The 23,225-nt window shown below is 49.9% G+C and overlaps 1 protein-coding gene across 1 annotated transcript in view; it reads left to right on the forward strand.

Annotated features, from left to right (window-relative positions):
• The first annotated feature begins 720 nt into the window (after positions 1–720).
• Positions 721–23,225, forward strand: part of LOC121578777 (gremlin-2-like) — a 36,753-nt gene continuing 14,248 nt past the window's right edge. Inside the window, exon 1 of the mRNA XM_041893162.2 lies at positions 721–1,239. The gene's annotated coding sequence lies outside the window, so the exon portion shown is untranslated. The remainder of the gene's footprint in view (positions 1,240–23,225) is intronic.

Below are 23,225 nucleotides of genomic sequence, written 5' to 3' on the forward strand. Positions count from 1 at the left end.
TGCTGAATTCTAACTATTACATTTTACATATTTAGCAGACGCTCTTATCCAGAGCGACTTACAGTTAGTGAGTGCATACATTTTTCATACTGGCCCCCCCCCCGTGGGAATCGAACCCACAACCCTGGCGTTGCAAGCGCCTTGCTCTACCAACTGAGCTATTACCCAAGTAACAACACAACTGTCGGGTTGGAGACAGGACGACCGAATCACTTCAGTAGCGGTATTTGATGTGTCAAAATGACTTTCATCCCACAAAGCCCATACTTCAACCTTTAGACACTTACAAACCTGGAGAGGAAATTCAGTTGAAAGTGTTCAATAAAAGGCTGTTTGAAGTGTTTAAACACACTCCATCTGTGGTGGTAAAATAAGTCCCTGCCTCCTTTATCCCGCTCTCCCTCTTTTCCCCTTTCCTCTCTCTCGTTCTCCCTCTACCTCTCTTCCTCCCTGCCCGGTAGCAAGCAGGGGGCCAACCACATCAGGAGACACTGGGAAAGTGTTGGTGTGTGTGTGTGTGCGCATGTGTGTGCGCTTTGTCAGCGGGGCTTGATTGGTTGGATTGAGTAACAATGCAATGAGGGTGAGAAGGGGAGAGACAGGGAGGGGCAGTCTACACAGAGAGAGAGAGAGAGAGAGAGAGAGAGAGAGAGAGAGAGAGAGAGAGAGAGAGAGAGAGAGAGAGAGAGAGAGAGAGAGAGAGAGAGAGAGAGAGAGAGAGAGAGAGTGAGTGTGTGTTAGGGAGGGAGAGGGCGAGCGAGACTTGCCGTGATTTGTTTAGTGATGAAAGCCAATAGAAAGTCTGCTGGGTGATAACATCCACATGCAGGTGACGGAAAGGAGCCAGAACACAGAGACCCTAACACAGCAATACAGAGACACAGAGAGAGACCCTAACCCCAGGAACTCCGGCTGTCTGTGGGCATCCATACAGCTACTTCACCAGGACCCCGAAGAGAGCAGCGGACTGATCAGGGTACAGACCAGCTAACAGACCGGCTAACAGACCAGCTAACAGACCAGCTAACAGACCAGCATAGAAACTATCATCTGACAGAACAGCTGAAAAACCTCCGAACTGACCACCAAAAAAGAGGACCCAACAGATGAGTGGACTGACCAGCGAATAGACCACCTCAACTCCTGACCTCTGTCTCTGCTGGAATACTTACCTAACCCTAACGCAGAGACAGACTGGGACGCAGAGAGAGAGGACGCTTTGGACACCCGAAACAAGAGGTAAACTGACATCCCATCCTTACATAACAAGAGGTCAACTGTCCTGACATCCCATCCTTACAGACAGAACCACACTGAGGATAGAGTACCAATGTACTCCTTATCTCATGGGCTGTTAATCTAGTTGTATCAATCATCATCACTTAGACGTGCTCTGGGTACAGTTTACAGTAAGATATTAGATATGACGTTAACATCCTCTCTGGTGTTGATACGGTGTTAATATGATCAGCTGGGATGTTGTACTCCAGTACCCCTTGTAGATGACTTATCTAGTGACTTTTAATTTATTGACATCACTGAAATGAGAGAACTTGGCCTCATCAGGACTCACACAATATGATTTATTAAATGATTGACGCGTTTTAAGGGACGTTTTAATTCATAACCAACAGAGTAGCAATAGGGGAGAGTGGGGTAAGTTAGAACCAACAGAGTAGCAATAGGGGAGAGGGGGGTAAGTTAGAACCAACAGAGTAGCAGTAGGGGAGAGGGGGGTAAGTTAGAACCAACAGAGTAGCAATAGGGGAGAGGGGGGTAAGTTAGAACCAACAGAGTAGGGGAGAGTGGGGTAAGTTAGAACCAACAGAGTAGGGGAGAGTGGGGTAAGTTAGAACCAACAGAGTAGGGGAGAGTGGGGTAAGTTAGAACCAACAGAGTAGCTATAGGGGAGAGGGGGGTAAGTTAGAACCAACAGAGTAGCTATAGGGGAGAGGGGGGTAAGTTAGAACCAACAGAGTAGCTATAGGGGAGAGGGGGGTAAGTTAGAACCAACAGAGTAGCAATAGGGGAGAGGGGGGTAAGTTAGAACCAACAGAGTAGCAATAGGGGAGAGGGGGGTAAGTTAGAACCAACAGAGTAGCAATAGGGGAGAGGGGGGTAAGTTAGAACCAACAGAGTAGGGGAGAGTGGGGTAAGTTAGAACCAACAGAGTAGGGGAGAGTGGGGTAAGTTAGAACCAACAGAGTAGCAATAGGGGAGAGGGGGGTAAGTTAGAACCAACAGAGTAGCAGTAGGGGAGAGTGGGGTAAGTTAGAACCAACAGAGTAGCAATAGGGGAGAGGGGGGTAAGTTGAGCCACCATTGTTTCTAGGAAACCATACACTAAATTAATAATTAAATAATTTATAAATTAATAATTTCACCAGATATGTAGGAAGAGGTCATCATTTCATGGAGTCTGTGAAGGAGGAAACCACATGGAAAAAGTGGTAAAAGCAAGTTAGGTCCAAAAAACGGGTTGTATCTAAACTAAACTATATGATTTCAAGATTGTTCTAAACATCAGTTGGGGTCTCTATTAGTTTCAATATGAGGTCCTAAACCTAGTATGAAAGTGAATCCTTGTAGCTGTGTGGGCTAATATAGTCTAAATGTTTGCCTTGAGGTAAGTTGAGCCAATGGTTGAGCCAATGGCCATGGGGTAAGTTGAGCCAATGGTTGAGCCAATGGCCATGGGGTAAGTTGAGCCAATGGTTGAGCCAATGTCAAGGTGAGCAAATGTAAGTGTTTTTCTTTACTTCCCAGGAGTAACGCAAGGCGTTATAGATGGGATATGAAGTAACAACAGGGCCTAGATTGTGATTGGATTGTGTTTGGGAACTAAAGATAGACATGGTTTTAAAAAGGTAGTAGTAATATTTAATTACAGAAATTTGTAGGTGGCTTAACTTACCTTGTCCCGTGGCACAACTTAACCCATGACAAGAGAACACTTTTTTTCGTTTTCAAAACTGTGATGTTTACATGAATTATGATTATTTCCGGGGATACACAACATCCTGAAATATATGTAGATATCTTTGTTAGAAAGAATACTATATTTCCTTTGACGGGGAGATGCTGAATGTAATAAAAGGGCTGAACTTACCCCACTCTCCCCTACTATTGATATTGAATTACACGTATTCTACATTTCTCAAACTATTTAACAATAGTGAGAAGTGATGCTAGTTGACCTCAGAAGTCTAGAAGGCTTCTACTGTGCTTTTGTGTATTTCTCAGTACTATGAATGTGTGTGTGTCTCCGAACTATGAACGTGTGTGTGGGGAAAAGGGGTCAGTGATCCGCTTCTCACAGTCAGTGCTCCAGACAGCGCCGTTAGGTGACTACTCCAGACGGCGCCGTTAGGTGACTGCTCCAGGCGGCGCCGTTAGGTGACTGCTCCAGACGGCGCCGTTAGGTGACTACTCCAGACGGCGCCGTTAGGTGACTACTCCAGACGGCGCCGTTAGGTGACTACTCCAGACGGCGCCGTTAGGTGACTACTCCAGACGGCGCCGTTAGGTGACTACTCCAGACGGCGCCGTTAGGTGACTACTCCAGACGGCGCCGTTAGGTGACTACTCCTGACGGCGCCGTTAGGTGACTACTCCAGACGGCGCCGTTAGGTGACTACTCCAGACGGCGCCGTTAGGTGACTACTCCAGACGGCGCCGTTAGGCGACTACTCCAGACGGCGCCGTTAGGCGACTACTCCAGACGGCGCCGTTAGGCGACTACTCCAGACGGCGCCGTTAGGCGACTACTCCAGACGGCGCCGTTAGGCGACTACTCCAGACGGCGCCGTTAGGCGACTGCTCCAGACGGCGCCGTTAGGCGACTGCTCCAGACGGCGCCGTTAGGCGACTGCTCCAGACGGCGCCGTTAGGCGACTGCTCCAGACGGCGCCGTTAGGCGACTGCTCCAGACGGCGCCCGTTAGGCGACTGCTCCAGACGGCGCCGTTAGGCGACTGCTCCAGACGGCGCCGTTAGGCGACTGCTCCAGACGGCGCCGTTAGGCGACTGCTCCAGACGGCGCCGTTAGGCGACTGCTCCAGACGGCGCCGTTAGGCGACTGCTCCAGACGGCGCCGTTAGGCGACTGCTCCAGACGGCGCCCGTTAGGCGACTGCTCCAGACGGCGCCGTTAGGCGACTGCTCCAGACGGCGCCGTTAGGCGACTGCTCCAGACGGCGCCGTTAGGCGACTACTCCAGACGGCGCCGTTAGGCGACTACTCCAGACGGCGCCGTTAGGCGACTACTCCAGACGGCGCCGTTAGGTGACTACTCCAGACGGCGCCGTTAGGTGACTACTCCAGACAGAGACGTTAGGTGACTACTCCAGACAGCGCCGTTATGTGACTACTCCAGACAGAGCCGTTAGGTGACTACTCCAGACGGCGCCGTTAGGTGACTACTCCAGACGGCGCCGTTAGGCGACTACTCCAGACGGCGCCGTTAGGCGACTACTCCAGACGGCGCCGTTAGGCGACTACTCCAGACGGCGCCGTTAGGCGACTACTCCAGACGGCGCCGTTAGGTGACTACTCCAGACGGCGCCGTTAGGTGACTACTCCAGACGGCGCCGTTAGGTGACTACTCCAGACGGCGCCGTTAGCCGACTACTCCAGACGGCGCCGTTAGCCGACTACTCCAGACGGCGCCGTTAGGCGACTACTCCAGACGGCGCCGTTAGGCGACTTCTCCAGACGGCGCCCGTTAGGCGCTTCTCCAGACGGCGCCGTTAGGCGCTTCTCCAGACGGCGCCGTTAGGCGCTTCTCCAGACGGCGCCGTTAGGCGACTTCTCCAGACGGCGCCGTTAGGCGACTTCTCCAGACGGCGCCGTTAGGCGACTACTCCAGACGGCGCCGTTAGGCGACTACTCCAGACGGCGCCGTTAGGCGACTACTCCAGACGGCGCCGTTAGGCGACTACTCCAGACGGCGCCGTTAGGTGACTACTCCAGACGGCGCCGTTAGGTGACTACTCCAGACAGCACTGTCATTGGATGTAAGGAAATTGAAATATGTGTGCACAAAGGTGTGCTGTTATTTTCCTCAACTTCAAACTGTGTAGCACTACAAAACAGGAAGGTTTTACTTCAAAAGCCCTCTCTCATGTTATTAACACCATAACATATATTTCTGACAATCGGTTTTTGCTAGGGTTTTTGCAATATTAATAAAATGGCACACATTTGTGCAAGAAGCCTAAATACTGTAGCTTTTGTGAGTGAAATACACAGTGCCTTCAGAAAGTATTCAGACCCCTTGACTTTTTCCACATTTTTGTTGTTACAGCCTGAATTTAAAACGGATTACATTTAGATTTTTTTTTTGTCACTGGCCTACACACAATACCTCCTAATGTCAAAGTGGATTCATGTTTTTCGAAATATTTACAAATGAATAAAAAATGAAAAACTGAAATGTCTTGAGTCAATAAGTATTCAACCCCTTTGTTATGGCAAGCCTAAATAAGTTCAGGAGTAAAAATTGTGCTTAACAAGTTACATAATACGTTGCATGGACTCACTCGGTGTGCAATAATAGTGTTTCTGTGTCTCTGTTACCCCACATCTGTAAGGTCCCTTAGTCTAGATGGGTGTACCTAATAAACTGGCCAGTGAGTGTATGTACAGTGCCTTCAGAACGTATTCACACCCCTCGACATTTTCCCAATTTTTATGTGTTACAGCCTGAATTTAAAATGGATTAAATTTAGATTTTGTTTCACTGATCTACACACAATACCCCATAATGTCAAAGTGGAATTGTTTTTAGCAATTTGTACAAATTAATTAAAAATGAAAAGCTGAAATGTCTTGAGTCAATAAGTATTCAACCCCTTTGTTATGGCAAGCCTAAATAAGTTCTGGAGTAAAAATGTGCTTAAGTCACATAACTTGCATGGACTCACTGTGTGCAATAACTGTGTTTAACATGATTTTTGAATGACTACCCCCACATCTGTAAGGGCCCTCAGTCGAGCAGTGAATTTCAAGCACAGATTCAAGCAAAAAGACCAGGGAGGTTTTCCAATGCCTCTCAAAGGGCACCTATTGGTAGATGGGTAAAAATAAAAGAAGCAGACATTGAATATCCCTCTGAGCACGGGGAAGTTATTAATTACACTTTGGATGGGGTATCAGTACACCCAGTCACTACAAAGATACAGGCGTCCTTCCTAACTCAGTTGCCGGAGAGGAAGGAAACTTCCCAGGGATTTCACCATGAGGCCAATGATGACTTAAAACAGTTATAGAGTTTAATGGCTGTGATAGGAGAAAACTGAGGATGGATCAACAACATTGTAGTTACTCAACAATACTAACCTAATTGACAGAGTGAAAAGAAGGAAGCCTGTACAGAATACAAATATTCCAAAACATACATCCTGTTTGCAATAAGGCACTAAAGTAAAATTCCCAAAAATGTGGCAAAGAAATTAACTTTATGTCCTGAATACAAAACATTATGTTTGGGACAAATCCAACACAACACATCACTGAGTACCACTCTTCATATTTTCAAGCCTGGCGGTGGCTGCATCTTGTTATGAGTATGCTTGTCATCGGCAAGGGCTAGGGAGTTTTTTTATGATAAAAATTAACGGAATAGAGCTAAGCACAGACAACATTCTAGAGGAAAGCCTGGTTCAGTCTGCTTTCCAGCAGACACAGAGACAAATTCACCTTTCAGCAGGAAAATAACCTAAAACACAAGGACAAATCTACACTGGAGTTGCTTACCAAGAACACATTGAATGCTCCTAGTTGACATACGTCTGCTTGAAAATCTATGGCAAGACTTAAAAATGGCTGTCTAGCAATGATCAACAACCAACTTGACAGAGCTTGAAGAATTTCAAAAAGAACAATGTGCAAATATTTTACATTCCAGGTTTGCAACGCTCTTAGAGACTTACCCAGAAAGACTCACAGCTGTAATCGCCGCCAAAGGTGCTTCTACAAAGTATTGACTCAGGGGTGTGAATACTTATTTATATGAGATATTTCTGTATTTTATTTTCAATATATTTGCAAACATTTCTAAAAACATGTTTTCACTTTGTTATTATGGGTCATTGTGTGTAGATGGAGGTCACTGTGTTCTTGGGGACCTTCAATGCTGCAGACATTTTTTGGTATCCCAGATCTGTGCCTTGACACAATCCTGTCTCGGCGCTCTACGGACAATTCCTTCAACCTCATGTCTTGGTTTTTGCTCTGACATGCACTGTCAACTGTGGCACCTTATATAGACAGGTGTGTGCCTTTCCAAATCATATCCAATCAATTTAATTTACCACAGGTGGACTCCAATCAAGTTGTAGAAACATCTCAAGGATGAGCAATGGAAACAGGATGCACGAGGTCAATTTCGAGTCTCATAACAAAGGGTCTGAATACTTATGTAAATAAGGTATTTATGTTTTTTATTTTTAATACATTTGCAAAAATTTATAAAAATCAGTTTTCGCTTTGTCATTATGGGGTATTACGTGTAGATTGCTGAGGATTTTATTTTATTTAATCAATTTTAGAATAAGGCTGTAACGTAACAAAATGTGGAAAAAGTGAAGGGGTCTGAATACTTTCTGAAGGCACTGTATATAAATACATGTATATTAATCAAGTGGCGTGTCATTGTATCCAGTGCTTTGTGATGCTGAGGATTTATTCAGTTAATAACGTTTTCTTAAGACTCTGATTAAAGTTGTCGTATAGTTAATGAAAGGTTTAAAATACCTGTCTGTGTGCCAAACTAAGTCTGCATCCCAAATGGCACCCTATTCACTATTTAGTGCACTCATTTTGACCAGGGCCCATAGGGTAGTGCACTATAGTCCACTATCTTGGGAAAAAGCCTTACTCAGGACTGGCTCTGTGGTGTGGCCTTCAACAATAACATTTGTATTTATTACGGATCCCCATTAGTTCCTGCCAAGGCAGCAGCTACTCTTCCTGGGGTCCAGCAGAATTAAGGCAGTTATACAATTTAAAAAACATTACAATACATTCACAACAGATTTCACAACACACTAAGTGTGTGCCCTCAGGCCACTACTCCACTACCACATATCTACAACACAAAATCCATGTGTACGTGTGTGTATAGTGTGTATGTTATCGTGTGTGTGTGTGCATGTGTCTGTGCCTATGTTTGTGTTGCTTCACAGTCCCCGCTGTTACATAAGGTGTAGTTTTATCTGTTTTTTAAAATCTTATTTTACTACTTGCATCAGTTACCTGATGTGGAATAGAGTTCCATGTAGTCATGGCTCTATGTAGTACTGTGCGCCTCCCATAGTCTGTTCTGGACTTGGGGACTGTGAAGAGACCTCTTGTGGCATGTCTTGTGGGGAATGCATGGGTGTCCGAGCTGTGTGATAGTAGTTTAAACAGACAGCTCAGTGCATTCAACATGTCAATACCTCTCACAAATACAAGTAGTGATGAAGTCAATCTCTCCTCCACTTTGAGCCAGGAGAGATTTACATGCATATTATTAATGTTTGCTCTCTGTGTACATCCAAGGGCCAGCCGTGCTGCCCTGTTCTGAGCCAATTGCAATTTTCCTAAGTCCCTCTTTGTGGCACCTGACCACACGACTGAACAGTAGTCCAGGTGCGACAAAACTAGGGCCTGTAGGACCTGCCTTGTTGATAGTGTTGTTAAGAAGGCAGAGCAGCGCTTTATTATGGACAGACTTCTCCCCATCTTAGCTACTGTTGTATCAACATGTTTTGACCATGGCAGTTTACAAACCAGGGTTACTCCAAGCAGTTTAGTTACCTCAACTTGCTCAATTTCCACATTATTCATTACAATATGTAGTTGAGGTTTAGGGTTTAGTGAATGATTTGTCCCAAATACAATGCTTTTAGTTTTATAAATATTCAGGACTAACTTATTCCTTGCCACCCATTCTGAAACTAACTGCAGCTCTTTGTCCAGTGTTGCAGTCATTTCAGTCGCTGTAGTAGCTGACATGTATAGTGTTGAGTCATCCGCATACATAGACACTCTGGCTTTACTCAAAGCCAGTGGCATGTCGTTAGTAAAGATGGAAAGAAGCAAGGGGCCTAGACAGCTGCCCTGGGGAATTCCTGATTCTACCTGGATTATGTTGGAGAGGCTTCCATTAAAGAACCCCCTCTGTGTTCTGTTAGACAGGTAACCCTTTATCCACAGCAGGTGTAAAGCCATAACACATACGTTTTTCCAGCAGCAGACTATGATCTATAATGTCAAAAGCCGCACTGAAGTCTTAACAAAACTGCCCCCACAATCTTTTTATCATCAATTTCTCAGCCAATCATCAGTCATTTGTGTAAGTGATGTGCTTGTTGAGTGTCTTTCCCTATAAGCGTGCTGAAAGTCTGTTGTCAATTTGTTTACTGTAAAATAGCATTGTATCTGGTCAAAGGTTTACTAAGGGTTGGTAACAGGCTGATTGGGTCGGCTATTTGAGCTAGTATTCTTTACTATTCTTAGGTAGGGGAATTACTTTAGCTTCCCTCCAGGCCTGAGGGCACACACTTTCTAGTAGGCTTAAATTGAAGATCTGGCAAATAGGAGTGGCAATATCGTCCACAATTATCCTCAGTAATGTTCCATCCAAGTTGTCAGACCCGGGTGGCTTGTCATTGTTGATTGACAACAATCATTTTTTCACCTCTTCCACACTCACTTACGGAATTCAAAATTATAATTCTTGTCTTTCATAATTTGGTCAGATATACTTGGATGTGTAGTGTCAGCGTTTGTTGCTGGCATGTCATGCCTAAATTTACCAATGAAATGAAAACATTTAAATCATTAAAGTAGTTGGCAAAATCAGTTGGTTTTGTAATGAATGAGCCATCTGATTCAATGAATGATGGAGCTGAGTTTGCCTTTTTTCCCTAAATGTAATTGAAGGTGCTCCAAAGCTTTTTACTATCATTCTTTATGTCATTTATCTTTGTTTCATAGTGTAGTTTCTTCTTCTTTTTATTCAGTTTAGTCACATGATTTCTCAATTTGCAGTACGTTTGCCAATCGGTTGTGCAGCCAGACCTATTTGCCATTTATTTTGCCTCATCCCTCTCAACCATACACTTTTTCAATTCCTCATCAATCCAGAGGGATTTAACAGTTTTTGCAGTCATTTTCTTAATGGTTGCATGCTTATTAGTAACTGGGATAAGCAATTTCATAAATGTGTCAAGTGCAGCGTCTGGTTGCTCCTCATTACACACCACAGACCAACAAATATTCTTTACATCAACAACATAGGAATCACTACAAAACATATTGTATGACCTCTTATACACTATATTAGGCCCAGCCTTTGGAACTTTGGTTTTCCTAGATATGGCTACTATATTGTGATCACTACATCCGATGGATCTGGATACTGCATTCAAGCACATTTCTGCAGCATTAGTAAAGATGTGATCAATACATGTTGATGATTTTATTCCTGTGCTGTTTGTAACTACCCTGGTAGGTTGACTCCCGAGTGGCGCAGTGGTCTAAGGCGCTGCATCGCAGTGCTAGCTGTGCCACTAGAGATCCTGGTTAGAATCCTGGCTCTGTCGTAGCCGGCCGCGACCGGGAGACCCATGGGGCGGCGCACAATTGGCCCAGCATCGTCCAGGGTAGGGGAGGGAATGGCCGGCAGGGATGTAGCTCAGTTGGTAGAGCATGGCATTTGCAACGCCAGGGTTGTGGGTTCGATTCCCACGGGGAGCCAGTATGAAAAATAAAAATAATAATGTATGCACTCACTAACTGTAAGTCGCTCTGGATAAGAGCGTCTGCTAAATGACTAAAATGTAAATGTTGACTGATAACCTGAACCAGGTTGCAGGCACTGGTTACAATTTGAAGCTTTTTCTTGAGCGGGCAGCTTGAAGAAAACCAGTCAATATTTAAATCACCTAGAAAGTATACCTCTCTATTGATATCACAGACATTATCAAGCATTCCACACACGTTATCCAGATACTGACTGTTAGCACTTGATGGTCTATAGCAGCTTCCCACCAGAATGGGCTTTAGGTGAGGCAGATGAACCTGTAGCCATATTATAATAATAATACAATAATAATAAGCCATTTAGCAGATGCTTTAATCCAAAGCAATTTACAGTCATGTGTGCACACATTTTTACGTATGGGTGGTCCCGGGGATCGAACCCACTACCCTGGCGTTACAAGCGCCATGCTCTACCAATTGAGCTACAAATACTTAAAACAGTATTTAACATGAGATCCTCTCTAATCTTTATCGGAATGTGGTTCTGAATATAAACACCTCCACCACTGGCATTTCTGTCTTTTCTGTAAATGTTATAACCATGTATTTCTACCACTGTATCATCAAAGGTATTGGCTAAGTGAGTTTCAGAGATAGTCAGAATATGAATGTAATCTGTTACTAGCAAGTTATTAATTTGTTAAAGTGGGCTATTTTGAGCACTTTTCTGGGATGCTTAGTTGTTTTCATTGCTTTACTGGGAAGCTTAGCAGAAGTAGACATTCTCATGTTATTTATGTTAGTGCAGGGTGAGCTGCACACAGTGGACTTCTACTAGGGCACACCACCTCAGTGCTAACAGCATAAATCTGGTTCATAGACACATGATTGCTGCATACAATAGCTGTAGGATCAGCAGAGGCATTCAGGCCATTTAGAGGGACATAAATTAGGTTACTTACATTGTGTCTACCAATGTCCCTGGTATAATGTACATTTGCTAAAGCATTATGATGACTCAGTGACACAATGATAGGGATTAACTGAGCTGGGCTTGGGTCATTGATAAGTCATTGTCTCAACGCAGCCTTATAATGCTGTGAAAGGATCCAAGAACCCAAATGATTTAGGTGGAACCCATCCTCCTTATAAAATGTGCTTTGTTTCCAAAAGGTATCGAAATTGTCAACAAAAGTTACACCCATTGATTTGCAATAATGACATAGCCAGATGTGAAGAGAAAGAATCCTGCTAAAGTAAAGCTCCCAGATAGACAGTAGGAACTGGACAGTAGGATAGGATTTGTCCAGACTGCTTGTAGAGAAGAAGGTGTTTCATGTTATATGTTGGCAGTCTATTAGTAAACCACATGAAAATAGTCTGGAGGGAATAACACACAGAAGTAACAACAACCGCAACAACAAAAATACCAGCCAAAACAACAGTGTTCTATCCTGTCAACACCAGCCAAACAACAGTGTTCTATCAACACCAGCCAAACAACAGTGTTATATCAACACCAGCCAAACAACAGTGTTCTATCAACACCAGCCAAACAACAGTATTCTATCAACACCAGCCAAACAACAGTGTTCTATCAACACCAGCCAAACAACAGTGTTCTATCAACACCAGGCAAACAACAGTGTTCTATCAACACCAGTCAAACAACAGTGTTCTATCAACACCAGCCAAACAACAGTGTTCTATCAACACCAGCCAAAACAACAGTGTTCTATCAACACCAGCCAAACAACAGTGTTCTATCAACACCAGGCAAACAACAGTGTTCTATCAACACCTGCCAAACAACAGTGTTCTATCAACACCAGCCAAACAACAGTGTTCTATCAACACCAGCCAAACAACAGTGTTCTATCAACATCAGCCAAACAACAGTGTTCTATCAACACCAGCCAAACAACAGTGTTCTATCAACACCAGCCAAACAACAGTGTTATATCAACACCAGCCAAACAACAGTGTTCTATCAACACCAGGCAAACAACAGTGTTCTATCAACACCAGCCATACAACAGTGTTCTATCAACACCAGGCAAACAACAGTGTTCTATCAACACCAGCCAAACAACAGTGTTCTATCAACACCAGCCAAACAACAGTGTTCTATCAACACCAGCCAAACAACAGTGTTCTATCAACACCAGCCAAACAACAGTGTTCTATCAACACCAGCCAAACAACAGTGTTCTATCAACACCAGCCAAACAACAGTGTTCTATCAACACCAGCAAAACAACAGTGTTCTATCAACACCAGGCAAACAACAGTGTTCTATCAACACCAGCCAAACAACAGTGTTCTATCAACACCAGCCAAACAACAGTGTTCTATCAACACCAGGCAAAACAACAGTGTTCTGGAGGTTTAGATGTAAGGAACAGATAGCTTTCTGCCCTCTGACACAGGCAGAATCTTCAGAGTTGATATAAAGGCAGGTCAGTAAAGTCTCCACACTACAAGGTTATGAAAGTTTAATTGGAACATCTAAATACTGCAGGGAGGGAAGGAAAGAGGCAGGCAGGGAAGGAAGGAAGGAGGCAGGGAAGGAAGGAGATGGACAGAGAGACAGGCAGGGAGGCAGGCAGTTTCAGACAGGGAGACAGGCAGGGACAGAGACAGGGAGACAGGCAGGGAGCCAGACAGGGAGATAGACAGGGACACAGGCAGGGACAGGGACACAGGCAGGGACAGGGACACAGGCAGGGACAGAGACAGGGAGACAGACAGGGGAGACAGAGACAGGGAGACAGAGACAGGGGGACAGAGACAGGGAGACAGACAGGGGGACAGAGACAGGGAGACAGACAGGGGGACAGAGACAGGGAGACAGACAGGGGGACAGAGACAGACAGACAGACAGGCAGGCAGGGAGATATACAGGGAGATAGACAGGGACAGGGACACAGGCAGGGACAGGGACAGGGACACAGGCAGGGACAGAGACACAGGCAGGGACAGGGACACAGGCAGGGACAGGGACACAGGCAGGGACAGGGACACAGGCAGGGACAGGGACACAGGCAGGGACAGGGACACAGGCAGGGACAGGGACAGGGAGACAGACAGGGGGACAGACGGGGGACAGAGACAGGGAGACAGACAGGGGGACAGACACAGGGGGGCAGAGGCAGGGAGACAGGCAGGGAGACAGGCAGGGAGACAGGCAGGGAGACAGACAGGGAGACAGACAGGGAGACAGACAGGCAGGGAGACAGGCAGGGAGACAGGCAGGGAGACAGGCAGGGAGATAGGGGGAGACAGGCTGGGAGATAGGGGGGGGAGACAGGCAGGGAGATAGGGGGAGAAGAGAGGCTGGGAGGGAGGGAGGGGAGACAGGGTCAGATCTCCACCTTAAAGGCCTGTAGCATTATCCTTGCAAGGCGCCTGGCTGCCTCAAAGTGGGATTTGGCTTTCCAAACCCTTGGCTACCATCTTACTATTGGTCTTTACATGTTCACACACTGATCTCAGATAGCTTCTTGGCTTTAGACTGAGAACAGTGGTACAGTAGCAGTGATAACATAATTATGTTCTGTGGGTGTTAGGTGAACCAACCTACAGTAACCTTGGCCTCCAGACAACAGGGCTGCTGTGTTGTTATGTGAACCAACCTACAGTAACCTTGGCCTCCAGACAACAGGGCTGCAGTGTTATGTGAACCAACCTACAGTAACCTTGACCTCCAGACAACAGGGCTGCAGTGTTGTTAGGTGAACCAACCTACAGTAACCTTGGCCTCCAGACAACAGGGCTGCAGTGTTGTTATGTGAACCAACCTACAGTAACCTTGGCCTCCAGACAACAGGGCTGCAGTGTTGTTATGTGAACCAACCTACAGTAACCTTGGCCTCCAGACAACAGGGCTGCAGTGTTGTTATGTGAACCAACCTACAGTAACCTTGGCCTCCAGACAACAGGGCTGCAGTGTTGTTATGTGAACCAACCTACAGTAACCTTGGCCTCCAGACAACAGGGCTGCAGTGTTGTTATGTGAACCAACCTACAGTAACCTTGGCCTCCAGACAACAGGGCTGCAGTGTTGTTATGTGAACCAACCTACAGTAACCTTGGCCTCCAGACAACAGGGCTGCAGTGTTGTTATGTGAACCAACCTACAGTAACCTTGGCCTCCAGACAACAGGGCTGCAGTGTTGTTATGTGAACCAACCTACAGTAACCTTGGCCTCCAGACAACAGGGCTGCAGTGTTGTTAGGTGAACCAACCTACAGTAACCTTGGCCTCCAGACAACAGGGCTGCAGTGTTGTTAGGTGAACCAACCTACAGTAACCTTGGCCTCCAGACAACAGGGCTGCAGTGTTGTTATGGGAACCAACCTACAGTAACCTTGGCCTCCAGACAACAGGGCTGCAGTGTTGTTATGTGAACCAACCTACAGTAACCTTGGCCTCCAGACAACAGGGCTGCAGTGTTGTTATGTGAACCAACCTACAGTAACCTTGGCCTCCAGACAACAGGGCTGCAGTGTTTGTCTTTCCATGCTGTTGTTTAGTTTACCCAGGGTGATAAACCTCTGAGGCACCTTGAGGAGGGCAGGCCTAGCCCCGGCCCCAGGTCCGACCAGCCCAGCGCAGGGAGCTCACAACTGGTACCGCCTTCCCCTGCTGGGACGGGCATGTGGTCCCCCTGATCGGTGCTGGGGCTGTGGTTGACCGAGTTGGGCTTGGCCCTGCAGACCCCTGGACTGTTTGCTGTTTTTCCCTGTGATATCCCTAATCTCTAATGGACCATCATCATCAACCCACCCCTACGCCCCACCCCAGCCAGAAGCTCCCACCCCCACCCCTACGCCCCACCACCGCCAGAAGCTCCCACCCCCACGCCCCACCACAGCCAGAAGCTCCCACCCCCACGCCCCACCACAGTCAGAAGCTCCCACCCCTACGCCCCACCACAGCCAGAAGCTCCCACACCCACCCCTACGCCTCACCACAGCCAGAAGCTCCCACCCCCACCCCTACGCCCCACCACAGCCAGAAGCTCCCACCCCCACACCCCACCACAGCCAGAAGCTCCCACCCCCACACCCCACCACAGCCAGAAGCTCCCACCCCTACGCCCCACCAATCAATTCAATCAATTTTATTTTATATAGCCCTTCTTACATCAGCTAATATCTCGAAGTGCTGTACAGAAACCCAGCCTAAAACCCCAAACAGCTAGTAATGCAGGTGTAGAAGCACGGTGGCTAGGAAAAACTCCCTAGAAAGGCCAAAACCTAGGAAGAAACCTAGAGAGGAACCAGGCTATGAGGGGTGGCCAGTCCTCTTCTGGCTGTGCCGGGTGGAGATTATAACAGAACCATGCCAAGATGTTCAAAAATGTTCATAAGTGACAAGCATGGTCAAATAATAATCAGGAATAAATCTCAGTTGGCTTTTCATAGCCGATCATTAAGAGTTGAAAACAGCAGGTCTGGGACAGGTAGGGGTTCCATAACCGCAGGCAGAACAGTTGAAACTGGAATAGCAGCAAGGCCAGGCGGACTGGGGACAGCAAGGAGTCACCACGGCCGGTAGTCCCGACGTATGGTCCTAGGGCTCAGGTCTCTCAGTTGGCTTTTCATAGCCGATCATTAAGAGTTGAAAACAGCAGGTCTGGGACAGGTAGGGGTTTCGTAACCAGCAGGCAGAACAGTTGAAACTGGAATAGCAGCAAGGCCAGGCGGACTGGGGACAGCAAGGTGTCAGCATGCCCGGTAGTCCTGACGTATGGTCCTAGGGCTCAGGTTCTCAGAGAGAAAGAGAGAACGAGAGAATTAGAGAGAGCATACTTAAATTCACACAGGACACTGGATAAGACAGGAGAAGTACTCCAGGTATAACCAACTAACCCCAGCCCCCCGACACATAAACTACTGCAGCATAAATACTGGAGGATGAGACAGGAGCGGTCCAGCCAGAAGCTCCCACCCCTACGCCCCACCACAGCCAGAAGCTCCCACCCCTACGCCCCACCACAGTCAGAAGCTCCCACCCCTACGTCCCACCACAGCCAGAAGCTCCCACCCCACCCCTACACCCCACCACAGCCAGAAGCTCCCACCCCCACACCCGAACCACAGCCAGAAGCTCCCGCCCCCACGCCCCACCACAGCCAGAAGCTCCCGCCCCACCGCTACGCCCCACCACAGCCAGAAGATCCCACCCCCACCCCCTACGCCCCACCACAGCCAGAAGCTCCCACCCCCACCCCTACGCCCCACCACAGCCAGAAGCTCCCACCCCCACGCCCCACCACAGCCAGAAGCTCCCACCCCTACGCCCCACCACAGCCAGAAGCTCCCACCCCACCCCTACACCCCACCACAGCCAGAAGCTCCCACCCCTACGCCCCACCACAGTCAGAAGCTCCCACCCCTACGTCCCACCACAGCCAGAAGCTCCCACCCCACCCCTACACCCCACCACAGCCAGAAGCTCCCACCCCCACCCCTACACCCGACCACAGCCAGAAGCTCCCACCCCACCCCTACACCCGACCACAGCCAGAAGCTCCCGCCCCCACGCCCCACCACAGCCAGAAGCTCCCGCCCCACCGCTACGCCCCAGCACAGCCAGAAGCTCCCACCCCCACCGCTACGCCCCACCACAGCCAGAAGCTCCCACCCCACCCCTACACCCCACCACAGCCAGAAGCTCCCACCCCTACACCCCACCACAGCCAGAAGCTCCCACCCCGACGCCCCACCACAGCCAGAAGCTCCCACCCCCACGCCCCACCACAGCCAGAAGCTCCCGCCCCACCGCTACGCCCCACCACAGCCAGAAGCTCCCAACCCCACCCCTACGCCCCACCACAGCCAGAAGCTCCCACCCCCACCCCTACGCCCCACCACAGCCAGAAGCTCCCACCCCCACGCCCCACCACAGCCAGAAGCTCCCACCCCTACGCCCCACCACAGTCAGAAGCTCCCGCCCCTACGCCCCACCACAGCCAGAAGCTCCCACCCCTATGCCCCACCACAGTCAGAAGCTCCCACACCCACCCCTACGCCTCACCACAGCCAGAAGCTCCCACCCCCACGCCTCACCACAGTCAGAAGCTCCCACCCCCACCCCTACGCCCCACCACAGCCAGAAGCTCCCACCCCCACCCCTATGCCCCACCACAGCCAGAAGCTCCCCACCCCTACGCCCCCACCACAGCCAGAAGCTCCCACCCCCACCCATATGCCCCACCACAGCCAGAAGCTCCCCACCCCTATGCCCCACCACAGCCAGAAGCTCCCACCCCCCACGCCCCACCACAGTCAGAAGCTCCCACCCCTACGCCCCACCACAGCCAGAAGCTCCCACCCCCACACCCCACCACAGCCAGAAGCTCCCACCCCTACGCCCCACCACAGCCAGAAGCTCCCACCCCGACGCCCCACCACAGCCAGAAGCTCCCACCCCCACGCCCCACCACAGCCAGAAGCTCCCACCCCCACCCCTACGCCCCACCACAGCCAGAAGCTCCCACCCCCACCCCTATGCCCCACCACAGCCAGAAGCTCCCCACCCCTATGCCCCACCACAGCCAGAAGCAACCACCCCCACCCCTATGCCCCACCACAGCCAGAAGCTCCCACCCCAACGCCCCACCACAGCCAGAAGCTCCCACCCCCACGCCCCACCACAGCCAGAAGCTCCCACCCCAACGCCCCACCACAGCCAGAAGCTCCCACCCCCACGCCCCACCACAGCCAGAAGCTCCCACCCCTACACCCCACCACAGCCAGAAGCTCCCACCCCCCACCCCCCACGCCCCACCACAGCCAGAAGCTCCCACCCCTACACCCCACCACAGCCAGAAGCTCCCACCCCCACCACAGCCAGAACCTCCCACCCCTACACCCCACCACAGCCAGAAGCTCCCACCCTCACCCCTACGCCCCACCACAGCCAGAAGCTCCCACCCCTACGCCCCACCACAGCCAGAAGCTCCCACCCCTACGCCCCACCACAGCCAGAAGCTCCCACCCCTACGCCCCACCACAGCCAGAAGCTCCCACCCCTACACCCCACCACAGCCAGAAGCTCCCACCCTCACCCCTACGCCCCCACCACAGCCAGAAGCTCCCACCCCTACACCCCACCACAGCCAGAAGCTCCCACCCCCTACACCCCACCACAGCCAGAAGCTCCCACCCCCACCACAGCCAGAACCTCCCACCCCTACACCCCACCACAGCCAGAAGCTCCCACCCTCACCCCTACGCCCCACCACAGCCAGAAGCTCCCACCCCTACGCCCCACCACAGCCAGAAGCTCCCACCCCTACGCCCCACCACAGCCAGAAGCTCCCACCCCTACGCCCCACCACAGCCAGAAGCTCCCACCCCTACACCCCACCACAGTCAGAAGCTCCCACCACATCCAGAAGCTCCCACCCCCACGCCCCACCACAGTCAGAAGCTCCCACCCCCACCCCCCCACCACAGCCAGAAGCTCCCACCCCCACGCCCCACCACAGTCAGAAGCTCCCACCCCCACGCCCCACCACAGCCAGAAGCTCCCACCCCTACGCCCCACCACAGCCAGAAGCTCCCGCCCCACCGCTACGCCCCACCACAGCCAGAAGCTCCCACCCCACCCCCACGCCCCACCACAGTCAGAAGCTCCCACCCCCACCCCTACACCCCACCAGTCAGAAGCTCCCACCCCCACGCCCCACCACAGCCAGAAGCTCCCACCCCTACGCCCCACCACAGCCAGAAGCTCCCACCCCTACGCCCCACCACAGCCAGAAGCTCCCACCCCCACCCCTATGCCCCACCACAGCCAGAAGCTCCCACCCCACCCCTACGCCCCACCACAGCCAGAAGCTCCCACCCCCACCCCTATGCCCCACCACAGCCAGAAGCTCCCACCCCCACCCCTATGCCCCACCACAGTCAGAAGCTCCCACCCCCACCCCCCCACCCCACCAGCCCCACCACAGCCAGAAGCTCCCACCCCTACACCCCACCACAGCCAGAAGCTCCCACCCCCTACACCCCACCACAGCCAGAAGCTCCCACCCCCACCCCTACGCCCCACCACAGTCAGAAGCTCCCACCCCCACCCCTATGCCCCACCACAGCCAGAAGCTCCCACCCCACCCCTACGCCCCACCACAGCCAGAAGCTCCCACCCCACCCCCCCCCCACCACAGCCAGAAGCTCCCACCCCACCCCTACGCCCCACCACAGCCAGAAGCTCCCACCCCTACGCCCCACCACAGCCAGAAGCTCCCACCCCCCACCCCTACGCCCCACCACAGCCAGCAGCTCCCAGCAGCTAATTAACCCTCCCCATATCAACCACAGCAGCCCACCCCTTTCACCTCTGAATGAAACCAACGCAGGCTGACCAAGTGGGCCTCAGCCTGCGGCATGTTGTTATTGTGTCATAAATGGCATCCTATTCCCTACATAGTGCGCTACCTTTGACCAGGCCCATGGAACGCAGACCACATGGGGTTGGACTAAGTAGCTGAGAATCCACTTCTGAAACATAACAGCCTGGCTGGGGCAGCATTAGGACTCTCTCAGCTGGTGGCAATTATCAATAGCAGCAGGAAGGGGTTGGAGTTTTGTGTGAGTGTGTGTCAAAGTGCACTGTGGTTGCAGCAGCCCATGTCAAACACAGCAGCTCCAGGCTAATATAGAATGTTCCTTTAAATGCTCCACATTAGTAATGCCGTTTTCAGCCAATGGGACTGCAGAACGCGATGATGAGGAGAATCAGTAGAAACTGTGATTCATTGTGTCAATGTAATAAAAAACCTTCAGTCACAAGCAAAGGCATCAGCAGGTTTCAGGTCTTCCTAACTTGTTGGTTTGTTGATGCAGAAGATGTGTTAGCGGACATAGGAAGAACTCTAGGTCATTTCCTAAAGGGACAAGATATTCACATCCCCCTTTTTTCAAGATCACATACTACTGCATAGCTGTCCACATGTCGTCTCAGATGAGTGCTGACATCTCATACCAGTTACTATTCCAGACAGTTTCTCTCCTGGATAAACCTCTTCACTACTGCATCCATTGGTACACTACAGTAGCATTTCTGATACTTGACTTCGTCAACATTGCTTTTCACTCATTTTCATTTAAAGAGCAGAACTGGCTAACAGGTTTGCTCCTACGACACACCATGAGAAGTAGTTTTTTTTTGTGAGGATTGTGAAGGACTTAACCTTTCTGTTCTCCTGTTCCTCTTTCTCTGTGACTGAGTGTTGCCTACCTCCCCAGGGGGCTAGCGACAGACAGACTCTAGAGAGTGACTCTAGAGGAAGATAGAAAAGATGGAGGAGGAGAGATCCATCCTACTTTAGTTTCCCACTGAGGACTCACTCCCTCCCTCCATCATTACTCCACCGAGGACTCACTCCCTCCCTCCCTCCCTCCATCATTACTCCACTGAGGACTCCCTCCCTCCCTCCCTCCATCCATCCCTCCCTCCATCCCTCCCTCCACTGAGGACTCCCTCCCTCCCTCCCTCCCTCCCTCACTCCCTCACTCCCTCCCTCCCTCCATCCCTCCCTCACTCCCTCACTCCATCCCTCCATCCATCCCTCCCTCCATCATTACTCCACTGAGGACTCCCCCTCCCTCCATCCCTCCCTCCATCATTACTCCACTGAGGACTCCCCCCTCCCTCCATCCCTCCATCATTACTCCACTGAGGACTCCCCCCCTCCCTCCATCCCTCCATCCCTCCATCATTACTCCACTGAGGACTCCCCCCTCCCTCCCTCCCTCCATCCCTCCCTCCCTCCCTCCCTCCCTCCATCATTACTCCACTGAGGACTCCCCCCTCCCTCCATCATTACTCCACTGAGGACTCCCCCCTCCCTCCATCATTACTCCACTGAGGACTCCCCCTCCCTCCATCCCTCCTCCATCCCTCCCTCCATCATTACTCCACTGAGGACTCCCCCCCTCCCTCCATCCCTCCCTCCCTCCATCATTACTCCACTGAGGACTACCCAAGGCTTGGTCCACCACAGGGGACCTCAGTACCCAAGGCTTGGTCCACCACAGGGGACCTCAGTACTCAGGCCCAGTAGGGAAAACTGCTATAGTATAGAACAGTTTGGGATCGCAGGGCTCAGAAAATTATTTCTAGGCCTAGATCAGATTCTCATTCATACTGGGAAGTGCTTACTTTCCAGATATACAGTACCAGTCACAAGTTTGGACACACCTACTCATTCAAGGGTTTTTCTTTATTATTTAATATTTTCTAAATTGCAGAATAATAGTAAAGACATCCAAACTATGAAATAACACATATGGAATCATGTAGTAACCAAAAAATTGTTAAACAAATCTAAATATATTTTATATTTGAGATTCTTCAAATAGCCACTCTTTGCCTTGATGACAGCTTTGCACATTCTTGGCATTCTCTCAACCAGTTTCATGAGGTAGTCACCTGGATTGCATTTTAATTAACAGGTGAGCCTTCTTAAAAGTTAATTTGAGCAATTGATTTCCTCCTTAATGCGTTTGAGGCAATCAGTTGTGTTGTGACAAGGTATACAGAAGATAGCCCTATTTGGTAAAAGACCAAGTCCATATTATGGAAAGAACAGCTCAAATAAGCAAAGAGAAACGACAGTCCATCATTACTTTAAGATATGAAGGTCAGTCAATACGGAAAATGTCAAGAACTTTTAAAGTTTCTTCAAGTGCAGTCGCAAAAACCATCAAGCGCTATGATGAAACTGGATCTCATGAGGACCGCCACAGGAAAGGAAGACCCAGAGTTACCCCTGCTGCAGAGGATAAGTTCATTAGAGTTACCAGCCTCAGAAATTGCAGGCCAAATAAATGCTTCACAGAGTTCAAGTAACAGACACATCTCAACATCAACTGTTCAGAGGGGACTGTGTGAATCAGGCCTTCATGGTCGAATTGCTGCAAAGAAACCACTACTAAAGGACACCAATAAGAAGAAGAGACCTGCGTGGGCCAAGAAACACGAGCAATGGACATTAGACTGGAGGAAATGTGTCCTTTGGTCTGGAGTCCAAATTGGATATTTTTGGTTCCAACTGCCGTGTCTTTGTGAGACGCGGTGTGGGTGAACAGATTTTCTCTGCATGTGTAGTTCCCACCGTAAAGCACGGAGGAGGTGGTGTTATAGTGTGGGGGTGTTTTGCTGGTGACACTGTCTGTGATTTATTTAGAATTCAAGGCACACTTAACTAGCATGGCTACCACAGCATTCTGCAGCGATACGCCATCCCATCTGGTTTGGGCTTAGTGGGACTATCATTTGTTTTTCAACAGGACAATGACCCAACACACCTCGAGGCTGTGTAAGGGCTATTTTACCAAGAAGTAGAGTGATGGAGTGCTGCATCAGATGACCTGGCCTCCACAATCCCCTGACCTCAACCCAATTGAGATGGTTTGGGATGAGTCGGACCGCAGAGTGAAGGAAAAGCAGCTTTTG

Source organism: Coregonus clupeaformis, unplaced genomic scaffold (assembly GCF_020615455.1).
Source record: "Coregonus clupeaformis isolate EN_2021a unplaced genomic scaffold, ASM2061545v1 scaf0173, whole genome shotgun sequence".
Lineage (NCBI taxonomy): Eukaryota > Metazoa > Chordata > Actinopteri > Salmoniformes > Salmonidae > Coregonus > Coregonus clupeaformis.